At 43.4% G+C, this 16,175-nt stretch overlaps 1 long non-coding RNA gene across 1 annotated transcript in view; it reads right to left on the bottom strand.

Annotated features, from left to right (window-relative positions):
* Nucleotides 1-868: 868 nt before the first annotated feature.
* Nucleotides 869-16,175, bottom strand: part of LOC123645998 — a 32,740-nt gene continuing 17,433 nt past the window's right edge. The window contains exons 2-3 of the long non-coding RNA XR_006737754.1: nt 6,410-6,495; nt 869-1,576 (exon numbers count right to left, since the gene is read on the bottom strand). This is a non-coding gene — a long non-coding RNA (uncharacterized LOC123645998). The remainder of the gene's footprint in view (nt 1,577-6,409; nt 6,496-16,175) is intronic.

Here is a 16,175-nt window from a genome sequence, read left to right as displayed (position 1 = left end):
GTGTGTGTGTGTGTGTGTGTGTGTGTGTGTGAAAAATCTCAAGCTTAAGGGAGGACCCAGCCTTAGTATACCTGGAGCATCAAAAAGATTCAGGAGACCACCATCCACTTACCAGTATAGCCCCCCACAGTGGACATGGCTTTGCGGATACAAAGAGGTAGCCCACAGTACCTGAATTAGGATTGAAAGTCAAAGCCATTATTGTCAACAAGGAAGACATGGAACTTTTCCACAATTCTGGGCTGGGATTCCCTTAACCCACTTTGCTTCAGGCAAGGCTGGTGTCTGTGCCTCTGGGTCTCAGTTTCTTCATCTGAACAATGAGAAGGCTAGACCAGCTTAGTGGTTCCCTAACATCAATGCTTCCAGAGGTGCTGGCCTACGTTGAAGTCCGATCCATGGCATCCCGCTGGGATAAATTCCTGACTATTCCATTTTGGGCTATCAGGGAGATGAATTACTGCTTGCTGTGAGTAGCCATGCAGAATAAAACACTGGTCAATCCTTTCCTGCCACCCTCACCAACCTCCTGGGCTATCTTAATGAATTTTCTTTCTAGCTATGGAGGAAGAGAGCGGGAAAAGCTGCAGCCGTGGTCAGGTTCAGTTACTCATCTGCTTCTCTGAAGTACCCAGAATATCATGAATAGACTGAAATAGCAAGAGTGTAAGCTTTCCATTTTCATCTATAAAGCCCTTTAAAATTTTATTTTTGATGGCAGTATTAATAATGAAGTGACCAAACTAGTTAGAGGCTCAAGCTCACTCTGCATTGCAGTATTGCATATATACTCTCCCAACTGACTACTGTCAAGGAAAACATCATCTACAGCATCATTCATAAAATAGAATTTTGCATGTTTTTTTATTTGAAAATTTAAAAAAGCATATCCTTTAAAATGACAGTGTTAGATTATCAATTTTCTTTTCTTGGAAAAGATGGTTTTTCTTTCTGAGAGTATGCCTGTCCTTTAGGAGGGGGAGGATGCTAAAATTCTCATTCTATTATAAAATGATTATGGCAATTGATAGAAGGCCATTTTAATTTTTAATTGTATTACTTGGAATAAAGTAATAAAAATTTAGCAGCCTTAGGATTCTTCCCCTCTTTAACAAAACTTCTCTGGTTCATTAAATACAAAAAAAACCCATGAAAACAAGTTTAGGAAGAATTTATACTTATATCCCAAAATTAAGGAGCCAGATTCATCAATGTGGCTCTGAGTCTCAGTTCTTTGGAATCCTGTGTTGAATTGAATATGTGTCATGCATCTAGTAACAGTCTAGGTAGACTATGGGGACTATAAAAGGGCAATTCCTGGCTCTAGGGCCTTTGGCATCACACTTGGAAGATGAGACAAGGGCTGGAGCAGTTTGACGTCTAGATAAGGCATTGGTGTTGGCCGCCTGTTGACTACAGATCCATATGCAAACAGCTTAGCTAGGCATTCAAGGCTCTTTGTGATCTTATTTCAATCTGCCTTTCAACCTGTTCCTCTTCCTCTCAGACTCCCTTGGGTCCTTGAACTCTGTGCCAAGGACTTCTTTGGCAGCCTGGAAAAATGTGTGCACTCCTCCTGAAAATAAGGATTTTAAATCATTAGATACAATGCATAATATTATAAAGGAAAATAATTATGTTAAAATATGGTTATCAAAATAATCAAAATTGTGATAGGGTTATTAACATGCTTGTTTAGTAGCACATTAAAGAACAAAATCTAGCATCAGGTCAAGTACTATTATAATTTTGAAGTTGTGATGAACATTAATGCTATTCTAAGATATCTCAACAAAAGTAATATGTTATAAGATATCTGTGATATCTACTGTTACAGAGTCAAGGTACTACTAATATCACTGTGGTTTGTTGTCTACATTCATACTTGAAGAAAATGCTAGATTTAAGTGAGGGGTGAGTGAGGATTTTGTTTTCTTTTTAATTTCCCATCCCTGAATTCTACCCACTGACATTTTTAGTGATCTGTGCACCCCAGTTTAAGAACCTCTGCTAGTCACACGTATGCTAGTTTTTCTAAATATTCCTGGTGTCTTTTTCCTGCATTTATTCTGTTTTCTCCGTCTGGAATGATCTCTATAGCCTCTTTCTATAAATCCAAATTCTACCCATCCAGATGTCATCTCTTCCAAAAGCGTTCCTTGAGTTTTCGAGGGCGTAATCATCTCCCCACCATCTAAGGTTCCACAGGCCTGCGCCTGTTATCTCTGATAGCCCTTGTCCTGTGCCTCCTGCACGGTGGTGATATAAGCATCAATGCCCACACTCTCCTTGTTTTATCTGCCCCACTAGACTGTGAATTGATTGCAGACCACATTGCTGCTTGATTCTGCTCTATTTCTCTTGACACACTCTTAAATGCAGGTATCAACCATGACCCCCAAACCTAGTATATTCAGAATCAATCAAGTTTCATTTTCCTCAATATAGGACTCAGAAAATGTCACCAGAGTTCCTAAATAGCTCATTAGCTCATGTCACATTCAAATCTCCACTGTTTCCTGAATCTGTTGTACTTCCTTATTCTCCAGACAGTGCGCCTGGCACTCACCATGTAGTCATACCTCCATCCCCTCCCCCCCCCCCCCACCTCCCCGGGTCTGCACCTTCAAGCATGACCATTCCCCAGAGGGTGTGCAACGCACTCGTCATGTAGGCATACACCCATCCCCTCCCCCCCCCCATCCCAGTCTGATATCCAATTGGTATCCTTCCCCGATGTACATTTAGGTGATGATCAGGGAAACCAGTTTTCTGGTGAGTACATGTGATGCTTATTTTTCCATTCTTTGGATACTTCACTTAATATAATGGGTTCCAGCTCTCTCCAGGAGAACCAAAGAGATGTCGTATCATCGTTATTTCTTATAGCTGAGTAGTACTCCATGGTATACATATACCACAGTTTACTAATCCATTCGTGGATTGATGGGCACTTGGGTTGTTTCCACATCTTTGCAATTGTGAATTGTGCTGCTGTAAACATTCGGGTACAGGTGTTTTTGTTAAAGAATGACTTTTGTTCTTCTGGGTATAAGCCCAATAATGGGATTGCTGGATCAAATGGTAGGTCTACTTGAATCTGTTTAAGGTATCTCCACATTGCTTTCCATAGGGCTTGCACTAGTTTGCATTCCCACCAGCAGTGTATGAGTGTTCCTGTCTCTCCGCATCCACGCCAACATGTGTTGTTTTGGGATTTTTTGATAAAGGCCATTCTCACCAGAGTTAAGTGGTATCTCATTGTGGTTTTGATTTGCATTTCCCTGATGATTAGGGATGTTGAGCATTTTTTGATACGTTTTTTGGCCATTCTTATGTCTTCTTTTGAAAAATTTCTATTCATGTCATTTGCCCATTTTTTGATAGGATTGTTTGATTTTTTCTTGCTGATTTTCCTGAGTTCTAAATAGATTCTTGTTATCAGTCTTTTATCTGATGTGTAGTATGCGAAAATTTTTTCCCATTCTGTAGGCTGTCTGTTTATTTTCATGACTGTTTCTTTGGCTGTGCAGAAACTTTTTAATTTAATCAGGTCCCATTTGTTTATTTTTGTTGTTGCTGCGATTGCCTTAGGGGTTTTCTTCATAAATTCTTTGCCTAGACCAATGTCTGTAAGAGTCTTTCCTACATTTTCTTCTAGAATTCTAATCGTTTCCCATTTAAGGTTTAAATCTGTTATCCACCGTGATTTGATTTTTGTGAGAGGTGAAACCTGTGGGTCCTGTTTCAGTCTTCTACATGTGGCTATCCAGTTTTCCCAGCACCATTTATTGAATAGGGACTCTTGTCCCCAGAGTATGTTTTTGTCTATTTTGTCAAAGATTAGATGGTTATATGAGGATGGTTTTATATTTGGGTTTTCTGTTCTGTTGTACTTCCTTAACCTGAGACCTCCTGCTTCCTTCACTTAACCGACTCTGTTCCTTCCAACTAGAATGTCTTCCTTCTCATCCCATGCTTGCCTGTCAAATCTTTCAAATGTCACTGTCAAAAGAAGCCTTCTCTGTGCTCTGTCCCCAACTGACTATAATCTGTAAGCCTACATAGCACATTGCCATTGTCTCTTAGCATTGCATTCTGCCTTATTGTTCACTTATCTGTATATTTCTCTTTCTTCCCTTCCCATTAGACAGACAGACAGCTACATGACAGCAGGAACTGATGACTTTCTGTCTTCCTCCTGCTCCTAGCACAGCTAATAAATGTGGGATGAGTTGAATGGACACTTCTCCTCAGTTCCTCTGACTCAAACAACCCACACAAAATTTCTTGGTCTTAAATTTCAGCAGGAAACCTCAAAAAAATCAAATGTCACCTCCTGCTTCCTGTCTTCCTACTGTGGACTCAGGACAAGCCTGAAATGACCCTGTCAGAATTGGTTTTCCTTGGCTGAAGCCATGACAAGACTTGAGATGTGGGTGGGAAGAAAATAATAAAGTCTAGTTTTCAAATCTTAAAAACAGTGAATGTTGGCATGGGCTTTTCTGAGGTTTGCAATGAAGACGTGTTCACTCCCACTGTATTTATTAAGCAAGCTTTTTCCTTTTAGAAGGCAATACAGCATGGAGATGAAGAACCCAGGGCTAGACAATGCAGCTGCCCTGGCTACCTGTTAACTATACATGGATATATAAACAGCTTAGCTCAGCATTCAAAGTTCTTTGTGGTCTTCACCCAACCTGCTGTTACAGACTTAGTCCTCCTCCTCCTTTCTGCAGCTCAGCAACATTGGCTCAGCACAGGCCAGACTACATGTGTCATGCCCTGCACTGCATCACAAAACTGGAAATGCATTGGAAATACCAGGATGGGAAAGACTCAGACCATCCCTTTGGGAGGGACAACATTTGGTGGTTCTCAACAAGAGCAGGGGAGAAGGCAGACACAGGTAAGATTCTGGATCACACTGCAGAAAATAGTGATGCCAGAACAGAACTGGGGTTGATTGTTGTAGGTCTTGCAGATGCCAAGTATATTTATATTTATTTTTTAGTGATTATAATCCCATTTTATAAAATTATAGCTTTTTGTTTTAAAATAACCTTTGTCAAATTATTTAATCTCTCCAAGCCATGGCTTATTCATCTTTAAAATGAGTGCTAGCATGCATAGTAGCTCTTTCAAAAACTGTTTTGCAGCAGTAGTGGATAAAAAGTACTTTTCAAATTATTAGATACTGTTTTCTTTTCACCAGTTTTCATATACATTATATAAAGCAGTGTTAGATCAGCCGTAGGGAAAAGGAGTGGTGTAAGACAACCAGGACTTCTTCCAAGTCATGTCCACAAATCACTTGGTGACCCCACATAGATCATTTTATTTTTTGTATCCCTAGTGCCAGATTAGAGGACAGGGAAGATCGTATCTGCCTTATATCCATCTCTTCCAAAGACAGAGAAGATGATTTAGAGTCCACGAGACAGTGAGCACCCGTGGGAAATAGAAGTCAAGGTTTGTCATTCCCTCCCTCTGTTTTTCCCCTTCTTTTTTATTTTTAAACTTTGCCAAAGACAATTTTTTGTAATTTTTAAAAATTTTCTAAGACTGATAATGCCCTTAGCCTGGAAAACAAGAATCCTTAACTGCCAGGAGGACCTGGTTTTTATTTCAAACTTGGAGAAGTATAACAAATAGGTTAAGGTCAGAAGATGCATTTGGACCTGAGATGCGAGTAAGTACAGCCCTGAGCAGATGTTGCAGTGGAAAGAACGTCAGAATTGGGGTCAGAACGCCTGGGTTGAAATTCCTGTTCTGTTTTTTATTGGCTGTTTGGCATTGAACAAATGAATTCTCTTCTCTGGTTCTTAATTTTCTTGAAGGTAAAAATATTAGTAGTAATAGCACCATGTATTTTGTAGAATTTCCTGTCCACAGTATATGGACTGTGTATCTACTCAGTATGTTTGCTCTTGGTGTAACTCATGAATTTGGAAAATATCATGTAGAAAGCTACTTAAGCCCTATAAATGTTTATTGATGCCCAAAGGAAAACATCTCTACATTTTCTTCCCTATTTACTCAGTCCCATGATGATCTTATAGCGTTTTGTGATCTTAAATAGTATCCATATGTTTATGATTCTCATCTACCTGGATACTCTACATCTCCACTTGAATGTCCAATAAACATCTTGACCTTATCACAACACTGAACTCCTGATCTCCTCTTTCCAACCTACTTCATCTACAATTATCCCCATTTCTGTGAATAGCAACTTCTTCCAGTTGCTTAGGCTCAGAACGTTGAAGTCTTTCTTGACATGCCCTCTCCACGCCCCAACACATGGTCAAATCCTGGCACCCTCCCTACTTTCATAACATATTCCAGAGCCCCACACTACTCACCACCTCCAATATTATCCCTCATCCAAGACCCCTTTTGCTCTCACCTGGATTCTTTCAAAAGCTTCTTGATTAGTCTCTGCGTCTGTATTTGCTCACGTAGAATCTTCTCAACATGGCAGCCAGTGTCATTCTGTTAAAAAAAAAAAAAAAAGTCTGATCCTGTCACTTCTCTGTTGAAAACCTTTCAAAGACTTTCCACGCAAACAGAGTCAAGTCCAAGTTTTTACCATCGCCCCCCAGGCCTGCATGGCTCCCTAGTGTCTGCTACCCTTGCCTTCCCTGCCCTTTCCTGATCAGGACTTTTGCTTCAGTGGTCTCCTCTGCTCCCACCTAGCCTCACATCTTGCTCTCTTACCTCCTTTGATCTTTGCTCAAACGTCACCTTCCCAGACCACTCCATGTAAAATTGCACCCCTAATCCCTGCCTCCCCGTCCTCCTTCCCTACTTTATTTTTATTTACAGCATTTTCATCTTCCAATGTTTTGGAAGAAACATGTTTTACTTAGAACTAGAATTTAAACCTTGTGAAAACAGGCTATTTTTACTGCACAATTCATTGATTTATTTCTCTGTAACTGTGCCTGGCCCCTCGTAGGCACTTGATAAATATTTGTTGAATGAATGAATGAATGAATGCACGAATGAAGTATTCTACTAAGCGTGAGGAGCAGCAGCTCATATACTCTTCACAATAACCATTGGTCACATTATCTCCATTTTGAGGACTAATAAACCAACGCTCTGAGAAATTAAATAATTTTCTTGTGTTGACACTCTAGTTGTATTTACTGTGAGATTCAAATTGAGTCTCACAATCTTCAAATCCATGCTCTTCCTATTATGCTAAAAAACATGACATATTTGAAAAGGATCCTAAAATTTGTGTTTAATGTTTTAAATATAATTTCTGGACTAATCTCCTTGCATAGTTCCTTTAGGCTCTTGCTTGCTATTGGGATGGCAGGTAGGAGACGATTCTGTGCCCATTGCTCATCCTGGGGAGACCTCCCGTGTGGGTGCTGAGTCTTGGCTCTGTTCCCAGACGCAGTCCTCTCTGCTCCCTCCCAACTGGGGCATGAGAGTGTGGAAACCAGGCTGGGGAGGGCTGGTGCTTCACGCAAATGTCTCTGCTGGGAATGAGTCCCTTGGCTTCAAGCCCTGACTCCCTGAAGACTCCTCCATGGTCAGGCAGGCTTCTGTCTCTAGTCTCTTGAAACCATTTTGTCCTCCTTTTACACAGGTTTCATCTTCTTCTCTTAGCTTGACGTTGCGTCTGGCTGCATAGACCGTGTCGGCTATTTTTACTGACAGCAGCCACCAGCTCAGATGGTTCCCATTACCCCAAACTGTCACCTTCATTGAGACCAGTCTGCAATGAGTGGACAGCAGACAACAAGGATGTCAGGTTTGAGAGGCCACTCACAGGGCTCCCAGGATTTGCCTTGGCAGGTATGTTGTTCTCGATGAATGTCCTTTAAAGCCAAATTGGTTGGACAAAATGCTGATTGATTACTCAGGTATTTTTTTTTCTCTTCTCTTTTTCCTCCATGTTCATTTTAGTAGATTTTCAAGGGGATCACATTCAAAAACAGGCTGCTTTTCATAGAGAAACAAATTTGAGTTTTGTTTCTTTCCATTTTTGTAGCCTGCCTCATGATGATATCTCCATGGGATGTGACAGATAGTGACACGCAGCTGTCAGTGCGGAGTAGTAATATGGTGGGATGAAGTGAATCCTGACTATTCCTCTTCTGAAAAGATGATCCTAGACCTTCAGAGCTTCAATACTATTGATACTTCCTTCTGCATGTAAAACACTATCATTCACAAAACAGTTTCAAATGCATTGTCTTATTTGAGTCTCACAACCTTGCTATGAAATTGGGCTTTTCATTTTCATTTTACAGGAGAAGAAACTGAAATTTCAAGGTGCCAACTGACTTTCCCAAGGCTACCTGGTTAGTAAGAGCCTGAGATGGGATTCAACCTCATCTCCCTGGACTTCAGGCAGAGCTCAAGCCCCAACACCACAGCAGCCTCAGTAACTCAAAACAAAACTGGGTTGGGCCCGTTCACGGACTTAAGCTAGCAACTCACAATGGGGCCTGATGGGGCATGTTGCATCGAAACTGGAAGTTGGCATTGAGTCCCAGGCTCACTGTGGCACTATAAAGCTGCTGTCATGCCAGCTGGATGACAATGAAATGGACAAGAACAAAGGGCCTCTTCCTGCAGTGTGCAGTGTCTCCTTACCAAGGCCCAGGAGCTATTGTAATGCCCTGAGCATAAACCTCCCAGAGCAGTGGGTGGGTGAAAAGTGGAGTTCAGAGCTGAGAAGGAGATTGGAGGTGAGCAGGAGTCTTCTGAGACCCTCCCTCCCTGGCCACTTGTGATTCAGAACCTTCCTACCAGGCCTTGAATCCAAGGACAGACATCCTTATGAGATGAGGAGAGAACTCAGAGGCACACAGGAAGAAGACGGTGATGTGAAAATGGAGGCAAAGATTGGAGTGAGCAAGCTATGCTGCCAGCCACTGGAATCTGGAAAGTTTGATTAGACTGTTGATTGAACCAGCCATTGTACCATAGCTGATCTGTTTTTTTTAAGAGAGGCTTCAGTTTCTCTGTCAGCCATAGTTCAAAGTTCAGTTTTGTTCACAAGGAGTCTTGTTGCTTGTTCTGAACAGAATTTATCAAACGTAAATTTGATAAATGCTCAGAGTACAGGCTTAACTCGTGTGCATGTGTGATTTTGACAAGTTCAACTGAATTTTCTGCATTTTACACGTGGGTAATATTACCCAATAATACCCACCTCATAGAGTGTTTATAGGATATAATGATAATGACAATCATGACAATAAAAATGATAACAGCCAATTTAGATTCTAGGTTTGCTATGTGTCATGCACTAGGCTAGAGGTTTTCTTTGGATTATTATGTTTTAATCCTTCCAACGCATACACACACATACACACACACACACACACACACACACACACACACATATATATATATACCCAGACATATCTAAATGAACCTATATATTATCACACATGATGAAAATATTTAGTACTTTTTCAAGGCAAGAATAAGGAGAAAGGAGTAGCACAGGCCTTATATGCCCCCTTTATCAAAAACATTAAAATTTCCCTGGGAGCCAAAAGAAATATGGAGAAAGATAGATCTATAACATGATCCATTGTGGCATCATTTATGGAATCAAAGAACCAGAAACAACTTAGATGTCCAATGAAAGGGACTGAATAAGTACTTGTTATATTTTGACAATAGAAAATTAGACAGATAATAAAATATTTTAAAAGCTCCTGAGGCTCTGACTCGGGGATGGGCGGGACACGGACAATGTATATAACCTGAGGTTTTGTACCCCCATGAAGAGCTGAAATAAAAAAATAAATAAAAGCTCATTTAAGTTTTGAAGTGAAGAAATCAGGACAGAAAACTATGTGTTTCTAACTAACTGCAATATTTAAAAAATACATAGGTGTATCAAAGACCAAAAGGAACTATGCAAGGATGATCAATTTTCCTTTACTTTCTCCCTTTCTTCTTTGCCTCCTCCACTTCTAATGAGGGTTGTGTAATCATAAACTATTTATTCTTCTACTTTGTCTGTTCCATTCCTACCTCCACTTCCTGCCAACCTTCGCTGTCTCTCTCATGTCGGACTCTCCACCCTGGACCCACACAGGGAGCTTCCAGGGCAAGTCAGATGATTCACCCTCTAGGCTGATTTTGGTACCGTGACATATACCCCACTTTTCACCTGTTGTCCAGGCATAATTATTATTTCCCCTTTTACCATTCTGAGGTCCTCAGTGTAAATGAGAAATATATATTCAGCCTAAACATGGAGAAAGGACATGGAGTCTGAAGGAGGTCAGTGACGTAAATTGCCCCCGCATACCACAAGGCCTCTCAGCTTGCTAAGGTTACAGCACCCAGAATGTGCCATGGAGAATTCAATTCAACAGACCAAAGGGCACTGGGGGTAATGGAGACACAAATTCAAATTTGAGCTCTATCTCTGACAAGCTGCATGACCATCAGATCTCCAAGCTTTGGTGGCCTTTTCTGTACGTCAAGGACAATAATGCCCATCTCACTGAGGCATGGGCAGGAGGAAGCAAAGGAGTTGTAGGGGTGAGGGGAAACTTGCTCTTTCCCCTGAAAGTTTGCGAAAGATTAACTCAAAATTAAGGGAGATTAAAGAGAGAGAGGTTTATTTACCATACGCATGGGAAGAATCACAGAGTGATTACTCAATATCCCAGTAGAATCCAGATATTTTTATACATGCCTTTTAGAGGAGAGGAGGAGATGAGGAGTATAGGTAATTCTGTTTAGGGGCAATAAACGGTTGCTAGGGAGGATGAAAAGATACTTGGGAGAATGAATGGATGGGGGAAAGTAGATTGATTTGTAGACTAACTTGAGACATACGCATTATGTTTAAAAGGATTTGGGCCAGGTCTGGTTGCATTCTTGATTTTCTTTCCTGCAATTAGTGAGATAACAGGGAATGGAAGGGATCCATCTTGTTATGCAGTTAAAGGGAAAGCCCCTTCCAAAGGCCTGTTGCCTTTAATTCAAGGAGTCATATTTTGGGGTGGAATTTCCTGAGCTCCTTCAGAGTCCATCCATACAAAGTTCCAAAGGTCTAGCCTCATTCCTGGCAGGCAGAAGCCAACTGATATCCCCAACTCTCCTGACTCTGATCACAAATAATTAATTAATTCAAGTATTTTAATTAATGATCAATACTCAGTAACTCAATGAATCAAATTAATTAATACTCAGATTAATCCCAGGGTTGTTCCAGGCTCTCCTTGGTGCAAAACAGCAAGTAAGCATCCTGGCATCCATCTCAGGACAAGTCAGAGAAGCAGAGTGGCAAATGGCATAATCACATCTGATTGATATGCATGACCCCATGCAGGGAAGAATGTGGGGGGATTAGAGATAGGAATTAAGTGGCTTTAAAAAACATGGGTGTCACTTTCATCACTCAGCAGTTCCCCAGGCATGTGGGCCATCTGCCGGGGGTTCTAATATGTACTTGATGTCTATTTGAGACTGTCCTTTTGGGAAAAGCCCAGAGAAAATTCCGAGAGGTCATTGAGAAGCCTTGTGTAAAGCGACACCCATTGCAAACCTATGATGAGCAGAGGAAAGGGCCGGTGTTGGCGCATCCTGGCTCTAGCATTTGGACTAAAACCCTGGACCCTGCAGTATGACTCAGTACACATGGAGGTCACAGGGCCAGTATGTTTCTGAAATGTATTGGTTCACATTCCTCTTTCACATTTTCCTGCACAGAACCTTCTTCCTCCAGTTAGCCAAAACCTCTTTCCCTGAGAAGGAATTTTCAAAATATTGAGCAATAATTTAATGAGAAGAACAGCATCATTGTGCAGCCTTTAACATCTTCCCTTTGCTTACAGCAATCCAAGAGTCTTAGAAACTGAAGTTTGCCCAGAAGAGAACAAAAAAGAGTCTGAAATCCCCAAAACTCCCTTACTTATCAAGAGCTACTTCTAGCGTGTTGCTTTGAGGAACTTGGCGTGTGAGATTGAGGAGCCCCCTGGGAACATGTAGAGGAAGAAGAAATGCTTCCGTTGGGGGGTTCGTGGAGGAGAAGTAGGAACGGGGCAGTGTCCTTACTACCCGACCCTTTATGGGAGCCAATATTTAGGGGGAGAGATAGTGGAATTTTCCAACAAGGATGGGGGAATCAGAGCATTGCCCTGCTTATTTGCAGATAGTAACAACAGCAATGATAATAACAATACCAATGGCTAGAAGAGTTTACAACTATGGGCTCTTCATACATGCCAAGTGGCATTCTAAGTCCATTACATACATGATTACCGTGAACCCTCAGAGTAACTTCATGAAGCAAGTACCATTACACAGACAAATATCCCCATTTCAGAGGTGAGGGAACGGAAGCAAGTAGAATAGAAAATAAATTTCCCAAGGCCACTGGCTAGGAAGTGCCTGAGCTGAGCAGGTTTTATGCATAAGAAGAATGATCCAGAGTCCACACTCTAAACCCCAAGACCCCAGTGCTTCTTGGTGATGCCACAAGCTCATACCGATTGGGACTTATGATGTGCTAGGTCCTGTTTTAAGTGCATTAAAAATATTATCTCATTTGACCTGTGATAACCTCACGATGTAGTGCTATTAGTGTCCCCATTTTATACGTGGAGAAACAGAAGAAAAGAAATTTTTTAAAACTTTTATGAATTTATACAGCTAGGAAGCATCATCATGGGATTTCTACTCAGGAGGTCCGGGTCTGAGTTCCCCTTGACCCTCAGAATTCTGTAGTGCCAGAGCGAGCAGACGGGGAGACGCCGGGTCCTAACAGCGGAGGGGGAGACGCACAGGAGCCCAGCCGCTACAGGAGGCAACAGCCCTGGAGAAAACTTGGCCCCCAGGTTTGTAAAAAGAGCTTATCCCTGGCCCCTTCTCATCTCGATTTTCATCAGTCACCAGGAGCACCAGAATGACAGCACTCATCCCTCATCCGTTGTCCATTCTCATCAAAGTCACCAGGAGCACCAGGACAGCTCTCATCCCTCATCCGTTGTCCATTCTCATCAAAGTCACCAGGGGCACCAGGACAGCTCTCATCCCTCATCCGTTGTCCATTCTCATCAAAGTCACCAGGAGCACCAGAAGGACAGCTCTCATCCCTCATCCCTTGTCCATTCTCATCAAAGTCACCAGGAGCACCAGGACAGCTCTCATCCCTCATCCCTTGTCCATTCTCATCAAAGTCACCAGGAGCACCAGGACAGCTCTCATCCCTCATCCCTTGTCCATTCTCATCAAAGTCACCAGGAGCACCAGAAGGACAGCTCTCATCCCCAGGCCCACTTCTCCATCCTCTTCAGTGCAGCACCAGAACAGGCTCCCAAATCACTGCTAGTCTGTAATCTCATCTTCTGCCATCAGACCTTCACACTGTCACCTGAGACACAAGTCCAGCCCTCTTACTTTTCAGGCTGCAAACCTTCTATGCTTCCCATTGTCTAGAGCAGTGCTGTTCAGTAGAATGTGCTGAGGTGGTGGAAATGGTCTCCATATGCACAACACGGTACGAGAGCCAACAGACATATGTGTTTATTGAGTCCTCCGAAATAATTGCTTATACCACTGAGAAAATAAATTTTTAATTTTACTTAATTTCAATTAATTTAAATAGCTTCATGTGGGTGGTAGCTACCATACTCGACAATGCAGATTTGGAGTATAAAGTCCCAAGTCCTCAGCCTGACAATGAAACCCTTTCTAACCTGGGTACTACTTCTCATCTTGTCTAGAGTGTTCTAATCCCACCTTCTTCACCTGCAGTGGCTTAAGCTTCCGGATCCAGCTGAGCTACTTTGTCCTTCCATACTTTTGCACAGCCCTGGGAAAAAGGTAAGGCAAGAGAGGACCGAAGGGAGCACAATTTAATGATGCGCTCACTCGCGGGGTCATGCGGTAGAGTCTGGACAGCCTTTCAGTGCTCTCCCTTCTTCCTCAGTCCTGGCTCACTCTTCAAGTCCCATCTCAAATGCCTCCTCCTCCAGGAAGTCTTCCTTAATGCCCCAGCCAGAACTGGATGCCTTCCCTTCCATCTCCTCCCTCTTCTCCCACAGTTCCCTTCACCTGTTTCACCATCTCCTACACTTGACCAGTTCTTTAAGACCAGGGTCCATCTCTCTTTCATCTCTGTATCCTCAATGCTGTATTGGCCAGAAAAGGTGCTCATGTAGCAAATACAAATTGAATTCATTGGGACTGACCACAATGACAGTCCCTCAATTTTGCAAGTGTGTTTTAATTTGGGGTTAAAGCCAGGATATATAATGTCATTAAACAGAAGGGAAGGAAGGAGAAGTCATCATTCCCAGGACTTTAAGTCTAAATTCTCTTCTGAGTCCACCCAGACTTCTGCCCTGCAAGGTGCCCTGACCCTTCACCCCACATCCCTCCACTGTCTCTCCCCTCCCCATCCCTCCCTCCTTCCACACCAACCCCAACATGGCCTTGTTCTGTTGGGCTCTGTCAAACATTGGACTCTCCCCTCCCCCTCCTGCCTCCAGTAGATAATTGGATGCTGCAGGTCTTGGCAGCAACCTTCAGGCTACACTTGTTCTTCTACCAGCACTAATTAGTTACTAAATAAACAGCAAGAGAGCCTCAGGACAGGCCCACATGCAGGACTTTCAGACTGGGTGGAAAATGTCAAGACATAATGAAACTTCTCTGAATCATGTCTGGAGAATGATACGCCAGGGAGAGCCAAATCCCAAAACACATGAGAAAACCAAGAGAAGGGAGCACAGTTCTCCTTGGCGTTTCTGCATCTTTGTAGCGGCCCTAGGATGGGAAAAACCCATGTGGCTGGGGAGAGCCAGGGGCCAGGGGGCTGCCGTGCTGAACCTCCCCCTGCTATGAGTTTTGCTCTGTGGAGGCTGCATAAACCTGTGGTGTTGATTGAAGTTTCATGTCTGTGGAATGTTTGGAAGAGGTAAAAGTGCTGAAATTGCTCTAAAATGTTTAACACCAACTATGGGACAGGAAGTCACAGCGGTATAGGTGGCCTGGGGTCAGGGCTCATCTCAAACACACTCACTTATCATAATGACTGCGGCCCAGAGAGGGGAGGTGACTTTGCTGGGCACACAGAGGACTTTTGCAGTGAAGGATTCTGGGGCCCTCATACCCAGGCTCCCAGGCTCCCAGTCTCCCAGGCTGGGGTCAGAGTTCTTTCTGCCCTAGCTCAGCGACAGAGGGGACGGGTTTCAGGAAATACAAGCTTATGTTTTTTCTTAACTGTTTCCCATTCTGTCTTTCCAAATGCCCCCAGCGGCGAATGGGGAGGACTGAGAAGCTGGCCATGGGCTCTGAGGCCGTCACATCTTCTTGGTTGGGTTGGATCGGGGCGAATTTAGAAACCTGGGGCAGATGACCTCGTGTCAGGTCCAGGTCCTTCCACTTGTTTGCTGGTGAGTGTAGGCACATCCCTTAACTTTCTGGGCTTCATCTCAGCTGTGAAGTGGGGTGCAAAAACCTGAACTCTTAGGCTATTTCTGGGAACTACATGAAATAATGGCTAGAAAGTAGCTGACGCAACAGCTCCATTTATCAAATCGAGCAGTACCGTTGTGCCAACCCTGAGGACACAGGGCTGCCAGCCGGAGGCCTGGAGGCTGTGGCATCCGTCGTGGCTGGCTGACTGTAGGGGCAGGTTGGGGGTGCGGGTGCCAGTGGAGGTGGCCCCACTGGCTGCAGACACGGACTCACTCCCCGTGCACCTGATGACAGCCCCACCGCAGGCCGGGCTCAGCTCCCCTCCCAAGACAACTGGAGCAGCTGACTCAAGCACCAATGAGATAATGTTTTTATTTGCTCTGTTTGCTTTTTGTTTATAAACCTGAGCTGCTGGGAGAAGCCAGATCCAAAGACTGGTCTGAGATGTGAAGGTCAGCCCTGAGGCTGACCACAGGACCACAGGGCCGAGGCCCAGCTGGGGAAAACACCCGGCGGCCACAGCTGCCCCGCCCTTGCACCACTGTGGCGCTCGCTCCTCCCTGGTGCCCGGCCTGGGCAGGAGGCTGGGAGGCAGAGGCAGAGCCATCCAGGACCCTGCCCTGGAGACCCTCAGGGACTCCCAGAAAAGGTGAGAGGCTGTTAAAGAATGCAATATGATCAAGCTATGGCAACAAAAACTCAGAGGCTTATTTGAAAATTAAATTAGTTGTAGCAAGTCCTCAAGAAAAGTT

The sequence above is a fragment of the Lemur catta genome, chromosome 10, assembly GCF_020740605.2.
Source record: "Lemur catta isolate mLemCat1 chromosome 10, mLemCat1.pri, whole genome shotgun sequence".
In the NCBI taxonomy this organism is placed as follows: Eukaryota; Metazoa; Chordata; class Mammalia; order Primates; family Lemuridae; genus Lemur; species Lemur catta.
The sequence above is the reverse complement of the archived record's forward strand: the minus strand, read 5'-3'. Positions and strand labels throughout refer to the sequence as shown.